This window comes from Oncorhynchus kisutch, linkage group LG5, assembly GCF_002021735.2.
Source record: "Oncorhynchus kisutch isolate 150728-3 linkage group LG5, Okis_V2, whole genome shotgun sequence".
Lineage (NCBI taxonomy): Eukaryota > Metazoa > Chordata > Actinopteri > Salmoniformes > Salmonidae > Oncorhynchus > Oncorhynchus kisutch.
Window position 1 is genome coordinate 27831630 of NC_034178.2, and position 14648 is coordinate 27846277.

General features: G+C 40.8%; 1 protein-coding gene across 9 annotated transcripts in view; it reads right to left on the reverse strand.

Annotated features, from left to right (window-relative positions):
* Positions 1 to 14397, reverse strand: part of LOC109890838 (transcriptional enhancer factor TEF-5-like) — a 38925-nt gene extending 24528 nt beyond the window's left edge. For 2 of the 9 annotated variants that reach the window (XM_031824785.1, XM_031824784.1), the window contains exons 1-2: positions 14197 to 14388; positions 13748 to 13892 (exon numbers count right to left, since the gene is read on the reverse strand). The gene's annotated coding sequence lies outside the window, so the exon portion shown is untranslated. Of the gene's footprint in view, positions 1 to 3030; positions 3090 to 13747; positions 13893 to 14196 lie in introns of all 9 variants that reach the window. The other 7 variants (XM_020482902.2, XM_020482904.2, XM_031824782.1 and 4 more) reach the window with 6 other exon arrangements.
* Between the last annotated feature and the right edge of the window lie 251 nt (positions 14398 to 14648).

The window sequence follows — 14648 nt, forward strand, 5'->3', positions numbered from 1 at the left end:
TTTAAGACAGATGTGAAAAGAAAAGCTAAAGTATTATTTACTAAAAATCACAACTACCCCATTGTACAAAGTTTTTTTATAAAAAAAAAAAAACATTTTTCTTCACTAAAAGACCAAAGATGCAGACAACGGGCATTGTTTCTCCATTTATCCCTCTATACAATACAATAAGAAAATGTACAAGTAACGGCCAAAATAAAGGAAACCCCCTACAAGTAACTGCCAGAATAAAGGAAACCCCTACATAAACTGTCTCAATAGGGCATTGGGCCACCACGAGCTGCCAGAACAGCTTCAATGCGCCGTGGCATAGATTCTACAAGTGTATGGAACTCTATTGGAGGGATGCAACACCATTTCTTTCATGAGAAATTCCATTATTTGGTGTTTTGTTGATGCTGGTGTAATACACTGCCTCAGGCGCCACTTCAAAATCTCCCACAAGTGTTCAATTGGGTTGAGATCTGGTGACACACACACACACAATTGAAACCCCCTACGCTCCTTTTGAAACCCCTCTTTCAAAGTCTCTGAGATCTCTTTTTTTTTCTAGCCATGGTAGCCAAAATAATGGGCAACTTGCCATTCTTTCATTCCCTAAGCATGATGGGATGTAGAACTGCCCGGAAAACCAGTTCTACCTCCTGAAGGGAAAACCCTCCAATCCAGTCTGACTAGGCCTGAATGTAACACAGTAGGCTAGTCACAAACAGCAGAGTTAGTTTCTAGCTAACATCCATAACTTAAGTGTAATGCCTCGTTTCAAGTTTCATTAGTCATATGTACGGGATTCACATGGTGTACACCGTCCAACGAAATGCTTCCTTGCAGGTTCCTTCTCGACAATGCAACAACAATTTGGGTTAAGGTTAGGGGAAATAGGATTTTGAATGGAAATGTATTTTAAGTCCCTAGGAGGATATAAGAACAAAGTGTGGTGTGTGCTAAGGTGCAGGTAGTCAGTTTAAATGTTCAGCAGTCTAATAAGTCTGGTAGAGGGACAGTGTGAGATTGAGGTAAACCTGAGAGCTTTGGGCCTCCCAGGACAAAGGTTGGTGTTAAATCTCCGACTGAATGTGGAGATCACGGCAGAATTTGAGCAGCTCTCGTAAAAGTCCACCGAGATCAGGCTGCAGCTATGCATCTACCCCAACACAACTCCAGATGAGCAGATCCAATGACCAGAAATGGCTACAGAAACTCCCGCAGTCAACGTCCACTGCAGTAGAAAGGTGTAGGTGCATATTGCATAATGCACATGCAAGTATCTAGTGGAATCCATTACGTGTTGGGTCTCTTAAGACCAGCAATGTTGGGTCAAGTATGTCCAAATGGTGTGTACATTTTTTGGAGGCAGTCCCAGTGTTAATCCCTAGCTGTATCCTCATAGTGAAGACACAGCTGTCTCTTTCCCATTCAAGCTAGGATCATAGGAGTAGATTGTTGAATAGTGAGAGTGATTCTGAGTTTCTTAAGTTTTGTCATGGGGATTTGACAGTACCGATCAGGATCCCTGAGTAATGGGCTATAATAGTATAGGAGTCTGTTTAGTAGGGTGCTGCTGTGCTGTGTGTGAAAGAGAAGCTCTCATGGAGAGCGAGGCTCACATTCCAGACATGTCCTTATTAAGAAAGGGCTGTGAGCGCTCACTGTTCCTCCTCCTGCCTCTTTTGTGTCAACCCGACGCCCCCCCCCCCTCCACTCCAACCCTACGCCCAGAACGTCTCTGCCCAAATAAGGACTGGAGACCAAGGGATACATGTAGGGGGGGGGGGGATTGGAGTGGGCGGCTTGTCCAATTTAGGCTTCCACTTCGGGGTCTGGAGAACAGTAGGATTGTTTCTGCTGGAATGCAACATCAGCATGGACAGAGCGAGAGAGAGAGACACACAACCACACTCACAGCCTCTCTATGACGCTGCCTGACGCTAACCACCAAAGAGGGAGGGCATTGTCAACGCTATGATTATATGGACTGTTTCACTATGTTACTGGGTAATTCAATATTATGCAGTAAAACAGTGCAGAAAAGTCTAAATTATCTATGACACAGCAAACGGAAATGAGACACTTGCATACAACTGTGCAATTGTGTATTTAACTATCAACAATGGTTTTACAAAGTAAACATGTCAGATGCTACATTATGGCTATTTCTACTACGATAATTGGGAACTCCTGGGACCAAAGAAATCAACCTATTAAATGTTAGTTATTAGACAGTGTTAACATTATTAAAACACCAAACCATAAGGAGTTTAGGTACATACAGATGTGGGATCTTAATTTGATCACTCTTTTGTTGCTGAGAATTTCCTGCAACAGGAAATGCAAACCTGTAGTGTACTCAAGGTTGAAAAAGGCTACAAAAGTTTGTAATTTACACTATAAATTGTGAGACTTTACATCGACCCCTACAAAAAATGTCCCTAAATTATAATCCACAGAAATATTTGCATTTCCTGTTGTTGCAGGATTATTTTCCTGCTGCAGGAAACTGGCCCAAATTAAGATCCTACATCTATAAGGTTACATTAAGACATCCGCATGCTTCCCACCCGAAAAAGTTAGGAGTAGTTTGTGCATATGATGACCTTTTTGTTTGTTTTGGCAATTTTTTGGGGGGGGGGGGGGGGGGGCTGTTCGTGCACACATTTTTTCTTGAGGCAACCCGAAGTTTGGAAGCCGAAGTCTACGTCCCTTCGTCTGTGACTGGTCAACAGTTCGATTCTTCAATTAAGTGTTTGTTGTGATTCAACGATAGACGACTCGATTTAATTCTGACAATTTATTTTATTTTACCTTTATTTAACTAGGCAAGTCAGTTAAGAACTAATTCTTATTTTCAATGACGGCCTAGGAACAGTGGGTTAACAAGTGACTACTGGCTAAGGTGGACAAACTGTAATATTTTCTCGTTTAAGGGTGTATGTAAGCACACGTTTGGTTCGCCTAAACATTTGCTCTGCAAATGTAAAATATTCAAAACCCTCAGAAGATAGACTATATATCAAATCAGCTGTTACTCACAAAGAAGAAAGGCCCTTTGATTCCTTATAGGTGAAACACAGCACATCTGTGATGGGAGGCTGACAACAGAGAGCACAGATTTAGCATCATGCACACACACATAAACACACACAAGCACACACACTGATATGGACACACAAACACACACAAGCAGGCAGAAACGTATACACAAATAGACTTTCGATGAATGGCGTATTTCACCTGTTGCCAGATGGGATAAGGCCTCTTGATTGAATGACACGGTAAACAGATTGAATACAAAGTCAGGCGAGACACAAACACTTCCCGGTCGTCACTAGTTAACACAGCCACAAAGTCATAATAATGGCTAAACTGAGCCTATTTCTACAATTTATCTTCTTAAAATCAGATTTTAAAACTAACCCTACCCTTAACCACACTGCTAACTGTATGCCTAACCTTAAATTAAGTGCAAAAAGCAAATTGTAGTTTCCATGAATTTTTACAATAGGCCATTTAACTTTGTGGCTGTGGTAACTAGTGACAACCAGACTTCCCCTTCCACACTCTCTGGGAGTAGGTCCAGCCACAGACCTGACTGAGACCAATATTGCTACAGATTCTAATGTGCAGCAGGAATTGGGTCTGCATGATATGGGCAAAAATCTAATTGCAATTTATCTACCAAATATTGTGATTTGGCTTCTGATATAGATCAAAATACTTGGGTATATAATGATATTAAGAAGCAAAGTGGAAAGCAGCATTTTTCTTGTTTGGAACGATCTGTTGACTGCATTTAACCTAACAGAACAGCATGCAAACATTTAGTGACTAACAGCAGGGAGGAGGAACTTGAGTGACAGGAGGTGAGGCTTTGTGTGTGTGGAAAGAAGCCCCAATAGGAGAAAGGGAGAGAGAGATGAGTAAAACTATTAAAAATTGAAAACGGCTGAGTGGAGGTTCAAAATATTGTTATATGGATATCTCTTAAGATATGGAAATTGCACATGTCAATATTGTGATTTTGATGTGAATTCGATTAATTGTGCAGCCGTAGCAGGAATGTAAATACCAGTGGAGAGCTATGCACCTCGCACATTCATTCAAACTCCACCATTCACAGCCTAGAAACCCTCTCCATCTGTTTTCCCAGGCCTCATAAAGCTACAGATGTAGGATCTTAATTTGAGGCAGTTTACTACAGCAGAAAAATAATCCTGGAGCAACAGGGAATGTGAATTATTACGTCATTATTAATTACTGGACATTTCTGTAGGGGTTGACACATTTTGTATGAAATTTCAAACTTTAAAAGCCTTTTTAAAACTCAAATACACTACAAGTTTGCTGTGCAAGAAAATTCAAAAACTAAAGAGTGATCAAATTAAGATCCTACATTTTCAGGACTTTGACATATCTTTGCACCGGCCCCTTTGCAGGTTTTCTGGTCTATACTGTTCCCAGCATTGCTTATAATAATACATCTCATGTAATGCTGAATATGTTTGAGTCATTATATGTCCTGGCCCATTCTTCTTCTATGGGAAATTGTCGGTATAAACACAGGAAGGAATTCCATGTGACTCCTGAGAGTACGTGTGTTATATTATGCGTTTAACTGTCCACAGTCAACATGTGAAAACCCTCACAGAGACTGCCACAGACAGGAAAACAAGTAGAGGTTGTGTGTATTTTGGCTGTGGGTGGAGGATTGTAGAGGGATAACCAGTGATTTATACACTCAACCAATGTTTTATAAAATGAGGACATCACCCTGATGCATTCAAAAGATGATCCAGTTGTCTTTTAATTGGTGGAGTAGGGCAATGACGAGGTGAAAAATGACAGACCCTACACTGACATGGGGTCATCCGTGTTCCATTCCAAAAGTGGTGGGAAAGTAATGTTTCATTCATATGTTGCACTTTGATACAAACAGGATGGATTTCAGAAATAAATAATAGTTTTACAGAGACTAAACATCCCCCGAGAGGGATAAGTCTGGCCTATTGAGCTGGGACAATGGTGTAACTGATGAGGAAACCAGGGTTCAGACAGACACCATCCTCCAAAGTAATCCTTGACTGGACAGCCAACCAATGCTGTCAATCAAATGAGGTCATCTTTACATGAAGTCGTTTCAAGTCGGTGTAAAATGCCCTCGACAAACACTCAACTGTGACACTAGGAAGCAAACGGTATTGGAGAGCTAAGTAGCCTAACTCCCACTCTGAGCAGATGTCCCATTGAAATTGAATGGGATCATACCGAAGAGATATGCATTTCGCTCAACCTCATGCATTTTTCTCACCGTCATGCCCGTACACAATAAGTTAATCCTAGCCTCAGAGATTTAGAACAAACAAAGTAACAAAACGGGTACATGTCAGTGGTCTGTAAAAGTAACAGAACTGGTACATGTTGGTGGACTGTAACAATAATAAAACGGGTACAGGTTGGTGGACTGTAAAAGTAACAAAACTGGTACATGTTGGTGGACTGTAACAATAATAAAACCGGTACATGTCAGTGGTCTGTAAAAGTAACAGAACTGGTACATGTTGGTGGACTGAAACAATAACAAAACAGGTACATGTTGGTGGACTAACCATAGTAACAAAACTGGTACATGTTGGTGGACTGTAACAATAACAAAACAGGTACATGTCAGTGGTCTGTAAAAGTAACAGAAATGGTACATGTTGGTGGACTGTAACAATAATAAAACAGGTACATGTTGGTGGACTAACCATAGTAACAAAACTGGTACATGTTGGTGGACTGTAACAATAACAAAACAGGTACATGTCAGTGGTCTGTAAAAGTAACAGAACTGGTACATGTTGGTGGACTGTAACAATAATAAAACGGGTACAGGTTGGTGGACTGTAACAATAATAAAACGGGTACAGGTTGGTGGACTGTAACAATAATAAAACGGGTACAGGTTGGTGGACTGTAAAAGTAACAAAACTGGTACATGTTGGTGGACTAACAATAACAAAACGGTAACATGTTGGTGGACTGTAACAATAACAAAACGGGTACATGTTGGTGGACTAACCATAACAAATGGGTACATGTTGGTGGACTGTAACAATAACAAAATGGGTACATGTTGGTGGACTGTAACAGTAAAAAACGGGTACATGTTGGTGGACTGTAACAATAACAAAACAGGTACATGTTGGTGGACTAACCATAACAAATGGGTACATGTTGGTGGACTGTAACAATAACAAAATGGGTACATGTTGGTGGACTGTAACAATAACAAAATGGGTACATGTTGGTGGACTGTAACAATAACAAAATGGGTACATGTTGGTGGACTGAAACAATAACAAAACAGGTACATGTTGGTGGACTGAAACAATAACAAAACAGGTACATGTTGGTGGACTAACCATAACAAATGGGTACATGTTGGTGGACTGTAACAGTAAAAAACGGGTACATGTTGTTGGACTGTAACAATAACAAAACAGGTACATGTTGGTGGACTAACCATAACAAATGGGTACATGTTGGTGGACTGTAACAATAACAAAACGGGTACAGGTTGGTGGACTGCATAGTCTTCCATCTGTTTATAATGTCTTTGTCAGATTGTTCCTGTCTGTCAGAATGTAGGCTTTGTTAGGGCTGCTATTGCAGCTGGGACACTTTGCTGGTGAGGGCCTCCAAGAGAGGTACCCCCCCCCCCACCCCGAGGGCAGACCCCAACCCCTAGCCTAAGCCCTGCACACACCCATCTAAACACACACACACAAGTACACCATATTTAAATATGTTTCTCTTTCTGCACACAACCCCAAAGAAAATCCCATTATCATGGCTGAAGGGCCTACTATAAAACACAATTATACACAGATGCACACATTCTCTCTCTCTCTGAGACACCCACACACTCAGAGCCTCACAAACACACACTTGACAAGGAGAACAACAGGACTTGGCGATTGAAGGAGCAGCTGCTCTCTAAGGTCAGATTACAGTTTTTTTTTTTTTAAATACACTCAGGCCAAGAGATCGGTTCTCTCACAGGGCTGGAGACAGTTCCTTACCCCTGACCAACTGACACACACACACACACACACGTGCTCGCACCCACCCACACACACTCTTGCTCTTTCTCTCTCTACTCAAATGCAGCTTATTTTACCACTGGGTTACAGTATGCAATCAGATTTAAATCCATGTTAAAACTTTTCATTTCAATAGTTGAAAAGGAAGGTGAGCTGCCTATTGAGTAGCCTAGTCGAGTTTTGCCTCCGAGAGGAAAGAGAGGCAGAGAGGGCCAAGACACTGCCAGTCCTCCCTCCCCTCCTAGACTCCCAAGTGTATGAGAGCCCCATCTCCGAGCACTAGAGGAGCTCCCCCTCCCCCTCCTCTCCCCTGTCTGTGTTTGCCCCTAATAAATTCTCTCCAACTCCTCCAATAACTTCCTCCTACTTCCTCTCTGGCACGGCGCTCAGGAAACAATCAGAGCTGAGAGTGAGCGGAGGGCTGGACGACCGACAGCTCACACGGCAAGAGGCAGAGGGAGAGAAAGGGAAGGGGGAGACAGTTAGAGAAGGGGAGAGAGAGAGATGGAAAGTATAGGACAGAGGTAGAACGAGAGTGAAAGAGAGGAGGAAAGAGTAGGGTGAAATAGAGGGAGAGGCAGAAGGAAAAAGAGAGGGGCTTACATTCAGTCAGTAAGGCAGTCGCACTCTAAGCAGCTTGATTCTATTTGGATACCCACAAAAAGGCATTTTGAATTGGAAAGGTCTGACAGAAAGAGAAACAAATGTTAGTAACTTTCCCAATCTGCCATGAGACATCAAAAAAAGTCTTCCTTCTAAGTATAAAACATCGACCCAGGGCCCGAAGGGCGGGTGATTGACTAATCCATGTCCTCCTACAACACAGACCCTGCAGACTAGGTTCTACCCCAGCATCTCACAGCTCCATGGAGTACAGCTTTAATCCAGCCGACCAACAGAGGAAAGACTGACACAAAGCGGAGAGAGCGCGCCAGACTGCTTATTTTACAGCCTGATTCAGCAGTTTAATCAGACATTTTCCAGGGAGCGTTGCAGAGCAGTCATCCTCTCCTCCTCGCCTGAGTTGTTCACTCTGTGGTGAGGCCAGCGGTTTGGTGCCTTAATCTGTGAAACCGTTAAGACGTGCGCAAAGCTTATACAGTTACTCATATAGCCCAGCGATAAAGGATCATCTATATGTGGTACTTGTTGCATGGCAAGAAAAATGAGTCAGGAAAGTTTAAAAAATATATATACATAAAAAAAAATGTTTATGAAGGAACTACCTTTCGAACCCAAAACCCAGAGGCGATCATCCTTTCAAAATGAATTCACAGTCATTGTGTAGCCTACAACTCATTTAACAGACAAAGCATAAGAAGCCCGGTTGATACTTTACACAACACTTTTAGATGTGTATGATGCTTAGTACGCTCTAAATTCTTCAGTAAGTGTGTGGTTTGGTTTTGGAGAGGTCGTCCTCCAACTCCCCACTCTAAAGGCAGGGATTAAGAGCGAGGCTTCATACGAGTGCCCCTTTTAAGTCATTGGAGCTCCACTCCAACACGATGCCCACTACATCAGTCATAAGACAGGATCCCAGAAAGCCAGGCCTGGTTTGTTGCCGCCATCATTTATAATGGACACCACCTAGAGACACAAACTAACAAATAGACTTCCTGTTTACTGCTGCATAAAGCATGAGCCCACAGAATTGTGTTGTCATTCTCTCGATACAATAGAGGGTTGGTTTGTGAAGTTCATCACTATCAACAGTTGGTTGCAACAAGAGCAACTGAAAAGTTAAGCCATTTGGAAAAAAATGGACACAAAGACTATACTGTTCTAGGCCACTCCCAAGCTCCTCCCTTGAGCAGTCAGGGAGGCCAGAAGTCGTATCTGTTAGTTAGGGCCTTACTGCATTAGGAGAACATGTAAACAAGCCCATGCACTCAATGCATTAATGTTAATCAAAGGTTTATTCATGGTATTTTAATTAGGCTAAGACATGGTAATTTCTTAGGGGGTGCATTGACTCTGATCCTGGAAATAAGGATAGCATCACATATGCTTACGACAAATCTAACAATGCCTTAGAACCACATTAAAGTGCATTGTGCCTGGCTATAAATGAAATATTACCCAAATGAATATTCTTTATGCGCGCTTGAGTTAAATATTATACTCCTTATATGTTGTGAAGGCCAGATCTCTCTGAGGCTCTCTCTGAGGCTCTCTCTGTGTGTCTGCAACAGTCACAAGTGGTATTTGTTCAGACCTCTGGGGTATGTAGCCACCATTTGGAAGACCACTTCTGGCAATGGTGCTAAAAAGGCAACCAACGTCTGCACAAAATGGGCAGCGCTCATTAGCCGGTCTTCTGAGGGGTTTTTTGCACAAACCAGTGAAGTTGCTCTCATATGGCCAGTGAAGATATGCTGGGTTGTTTCTAGCACTCTCCAGCACAAACACAAAACCTATATAGTATTTTAAAGGAAAGTATGTTTGAAAAAAGGAAATGGATAGTATACAAAATGTAAACATTTAAAAAGTATATGATGTCTGAGCATAAGATAATATCATCTGAAGAGCAATTAACCCAGTCAGATAAATGACACATTTTAACAGTAGGCCTAATTACAAGTAGAATTTTGGAATCCTTAAAAATATTATAGGCTTGTCATTCTGATGTTTTTTTGCAGTATACCAAATAGACCATTTTATTCACGACCATGAAAACCACAGTGGTGGCAACATTACAAAAAACATTCCCTGATTACATTGTTAAAGAGAGGTACACATTTATTATCCATGCCATGCCAATGCACAATGGATGATGGTCCGAGTCAATGCCTGGATAGTAGCTGTGTTTATAATTAAGCAACATATGGCCAATATACCACAGCCTAAGGGTTCTTCTTAAGCACAACGCAACGAGTGCTTGGACACAGCCCTTAGCCGTGGTATGTTGGCCATATACCACAAACCCCCGAGGTATACGGTCTGTTATAAACTGGGTGGTTCGAGCCCTGAATGCTGATTGGCTGACAGCCGTGATATATCAGACTGTATACCACGGGTATGACAAAACATGTATTTTTACTGCTCTAATTATGTTGGTATATAAGTTTATAATAGCAATAAGGCACCTCGGGGATTTGGTATATGGCCAATATAACACGGCTAAGGGCTGTATCCAGGCACTCCGCGTTGCCTCATGCATAAGAACAGCCCTTATCCGTGGTATATTGGCCATATACCACACCCCCTTGGGCCTTTATTGCTTAAATATACCATGGCTGTCAGCCAATCAGCATTCAGGGCTCGAACCACCCAGTTTATTTAATACAAAATAGCCGCACCATCCCGCCCCAGAGTTTCTAAAGTTTTCCTAAATTGCACTTTCGACTTCATCAACCTATATTATTAGCTTTGGAAAAAGGTGTTGTAAGTTCACATCTGCACTTGACTGTCTTATTACCCTTTCTGTCCTGAAATAAAAGCCCCTGCCCAGTGCCCGTACGTACACTAAGCTGGGATGGAACAGGTTAATGAAATTATTGTTTGTACCGATGGCCTGGGGAACTACAGCTAGGTAGACCAGAAGATAAACTACCCACTTTAAAATAATATTGTTCAAATAAAGCATTAGAGCAGGCAGACAGCTATGGCCTTTGCGTTACAAGTAAAGCTGCCAGGCATAAACAAAATATACTTAGCCCACAGAGTAAACTCAGAGTATGAGTTGCAGTGTTGCAATTTGTTTGAGAAAGAGCTGATTGTGTTGGGACTGAGAGCAGAGCAGAGCAAAGCATAGCGCTAGTCTGCTACATGCATGTTGCATAAACACACTGAGGACGGCGGGAGAATCTGTCAGAGCAGCAGAATATTGATCCTTCCCAGATTTTACCCTCTCATCATTACTCCATCACAACCTAATATTAGACACCTTCATTCACAAAGGATACCTTCACTGCCTTCTTTTGTTTTTCACATGCACACAATTTCCACATTTTCAGAGAGAAAGTAAATTGGCCCAGCTTTGTAGATATTAAAGGGTACAGCCCCCCCCCCCCCTGATATCATCGCACGCGTGATAGAACAGCAGCATATGTAGTGCAATCTTTTTTTCTTTTTTTTAAACCTTTTTTTTACCGCGCCAATGCTCCCCGCCCCTGCTTCGTCAAACAAAACAAAAACAATAACGACGGCCATGGGGCAGACAGTGGCACTGTTGCCCCTACTGACGGTGGCATATTTTTGAAGCTAGAATCCTTAAAGGAGAAACAGCCACGTCCGTTTGCCATATTACAACAACAGAGTTACTGCAAACAACAAACACCGTCTGTCCCCCCCCCCCCCCCCCCAACATCACCGCAAAAGATAGAAGAGTATTTTTTTTTTTTTTTTTTACCATGCTGCACGGTGCTCCTCAACTCGGCAACAAAACAAAACAATAATAAAGGTGGTGGGGATGGCCAGTGGCGCTGTTTTCCCCCCTACTGTGGATTCCATCTAAGTGTGATTCATCTTTAGTCTCCCAAGTGTTTATGTTGGAAGGTACTATACTTCCAACACAGGACATCAACAATGTGTAACTTCAAAGTATGGTCTGATGGGTTCTGTTTTTTTTTTAAACGGACCACCCAAACAGAATAAAAATAGATAGAGACAAGAGTCTATTCCCCTGGTTTAATTCCACGACGTACTTGTAAAACTAACGGCATGTTTTGGCAGTAAAGTGTAGAGATGATTAATGGCAACCTTTTTTTTAAATTCATAAACAGTTTAACTTATTGTGCATATAGATCCTTAAATTTCAGTCATTCCTGAAATGTCCAATACTATCTAAGCCTGCGTGCTTCTTTGTTTGGTTGCACAAAAATATGATCCAAAACAGGCTGCACTATTAGAAGTACAACCTATTTTCAGGTATAAACAATTCCAACAATGTCAAATCAACTACCTGTTTCGCCTATGTACCTCAGTCAGTACTGTTACCCTATACTGAAACTCATATTGCCACAATATAGACATCACATATTACCCTTACATTATCTATAGCATACTCATTCTAATTGACAACACTTGTATCACATTATCAACCAAATACCATATGTTAGCTTCAATCGTTACGGGAGACTGTTATAGGCAAACATTGGTCTATCTCTTCGAGAGTCAGAGAATGTGCAGCTGCAACCAGGAGTGCCTGCAGTGCTTCAACAACTTAGCTAAACTACTGAGTCCGTCTGAAAGATTTACAGTTGGGCAGATGACCTGGGGCTAGTGTTTGTATGGATCAATTATATCAATTATAAACTAACGCAAATTGTGATTTGGTGTGATTCTAAATATGTTTTATTTTGTGTGTGTGACTTTCTCTCTTATTTCTTAACTTGTTTATTTTTTCAAATGTTTTTTTAATTTAAATTGAACATTTATTTAACTAGGCAAGTCAGTTAAGAACAAATTGTTATTTTACAATGAGGGCCTACCGAGGAACTGTGGGTTAACTGCCTTGTTCAGGGGCAGAACGACAGATTGTTTCATATAGTTTGACGAAATGGTGACTGACTCTTATCTTTACAGTGGAGTAAACATGAATGGCTTGTTTACCATTTGAATGCAACCCTAAATGTCTATAATCTCAACCCTAAACAGGCTTTTCTGGCTGGTCTACTAACAGTACTTAGTGATGAACATGAAAGACATTATATTGTTCTATCTGTTGAATGGCATTGACTGGACTGTAACATTGTTGTGTACACTTGTTTTACAGGATGTTTAACAGAGATTAAAAATGATAAATCTTGCAAAGCATCACACTTTTTTGTATTTCTCTAATAAGGAAAGCATTTGGAGCAAGAATGGTCTGTTTTACCAAGCGTAACCAATAGCACACCATGAACAGGTGTTTCATGAAGATATACAATTAAATGCACACAGATCCATCAATTTTAAATGCTAATATAAGGATTAAATATTTAAGTAAAGATTTCCGGTGAAACATCACTGGCCCCTGTGGAGAAGATCAAGAAGGATCCACAACTCAAAGAAAGTACAAAACCCTTACTTATACATGATTTACCCATATAAAAGAAAGGTTGAAAGAAACCAGTTTTGTTTAAATAGTTGGCTAATGCGAAAATTGTTGATTTAAAAATCTGCACTAATTTGGCTGTTGAACTATTATTCAGTAAAGGATACACACAAAGGAATAATACAACATTCATTAGGACATATTAAAATAAAAACAGACTGTTCCTCTTCATCATAGGGAATACACAGTCAGAGGACTGATTGGACAATGAAAAATAAACCATTTCCAAGTGTCCTAAGTAAATCTGAACATTTCGTAAACAACAGTATAGAGGCTGCAGTGGTGTGCGTACTGAAGTTACGATAGCTTCATGTTCTCACTGTTGTATTTATACATATATTAATACGCATAAACGACCATGTCAAATTGTAGCAAGACCAACAGCGTATCTGTTTTGCGTGAAACTGATTGAAGCAGATTTGTTTTGTCAGTGTTGCCATTTTCTGGTAAAACAAAAAAAGGTAAACATCTATTGAACACATAACATATTACTGTAATATGATAAAGAATAATATGAAATAAACGTTGTTTTTTTTAGACCTACTTCAATCTAAACTTCTATAAATTGGTTGGGGGTCGTATCTTTCCTTGGACACGATGTTACCAAATTCGGTGATTCACTTACCTATGGGGTGCAGCAAAACAGCGCGTAAAATGTCGAGTTATGTATTCCTCCAATTTGCCTTTCACTGTCTGTCAATTCTTGGGTATATAACCACTTGATTCTTCTGGAGAACAAGTTTAGAGGAAAGTGGTCCAGGTCCAAGCAGCTGTACGAAAAAGAAAGGAAACATGGTCGTTGTCCCATAGTATTGACAAAGAAGCAATACTAATGGCTTATTATTGTCAGTGAGTATGGTCAGTATAGTTAAAAGCTTAGCAAAGATTTCCTGCACACAGAGAAAGTCACACACAATATAGGCGATCAATCCCTTATTCTATTATTCCCTCCCAACGCAGGGAGTTCCACGGAAAAATGCAAAAAATGACAATGATCTGAAAACTTCACCGAGCGCAGCATGAAAACTTCACCGAAAGCGCTTAAACAAAGGGAACAAATTAGTGGTTACTCACCTTTTATTTGGTAGTCACCCCTCCTGACAAAAGCGAAGGTAATTTACTCATTTTGATACTTAATTTTGGGGCGCATTATCGTTTTCAATAATATTTATCCTGGTTTGACAGTGTAAGTGGAATGTTAGGTATGACTTTGGTATGAAATCAACGCACTACACTGGAAAACGAAGAAAAAAATCTTTCAGGGAGGAGCCATTGAGTAACGTCAATCAACATACTTGGGGGCAGTGACTTTAATGAAATCTCCCCCTACGATTTTGAAAATACGGTACCGGGTGTCGATCCTACCGTAGACGATTTCAGAGAAGTCTTATCAAGAGATGATTCTTCGTTGAAGTTGCCTTTCGTTCTCTGGCTGTGCCACTTGAAATGACCAACGCAGTAAAATGTAAAAAATAAAAAAACAGCTAAGATCACAGGATGACTTGTAATGCTTGGTGTGAAACTTG